We start from the raw sequence: 756 nt of genomic DNA, 5'->3' as shown, positions 1-756 counted from the left end.
TATATAATATTTTAAAAAAGTAATTCAAAATAAATATTTATAAATATTTATCTAATAACTTACTAATATTGTATGCTGTCTGGATTAATACTTTTCATCTTAACAGTACTTTGCGTAAGTATTTCATCACTTAGCAAAGTATCATATATTAGTATTTAAATATTGACAATGTTCTGCGTAAGTATTTTATCACTGGGCGAAGTATTACATATCAATATTTAAGTATTGAAATTAAACATAAGGTAGGATTTGTAATATTAAATATTGAAATACTTGAGTACTAAAAGCTGTATTTGAATCACAGAATATTACTAAATACTGTACTTTTAATACTGAAAATAAGTAATTAATCAATGATTCTTAGTATGATATTTCTATAAGGGGATTATAGCCTCGACATTTTTGTATTAGAATTTTATTCTTAAAATATTGTAAGGAATCTACCATTAAGAGCAATTCCGGTGGTTTTAGGACACCCTGTATATAAACATATAAATTCATGCTTATTATAAGCGATAAGGTATCTGTTTAATGTAACCATAAAATCTAAATAAAATTAGTTAATAATAGTAATTTCTTCAAATTATCGGAGTATGTCAAATAATGATTCGCGAAATATTTATTATAATAAAGTTCCAAAGAATACTTTAGAATAAATTAGGCTCGAATAATTCTTCAGGAATTCTTCAAATATTCATTTTTCTAATTATTTAGGTATTCTTCCCTTATAGAAATATCATACTAAGAATCATTGAT

This window comes from Odontomachus brunneus, unplaced genomic scaffold, assembly GCF_010583005.1.
Source record: "Odontomachus brunneus isolate Ranch 3 - 2012 unplaced genomic scaffold, Obru_v1 Obru_scaffold_187, whole genome shotgun sequence".
In the NCBI taxonomy this organism is placed as follows: domain Eukaryota; kingdom Metazoa; phylum Arthropoda; class Insecta; order Hymenoptera; family Formicidae; genus Odontomachus; species Odontomachus brunneus.
This window is presented reverse-complemented; position numbering follows the sequence as displayed.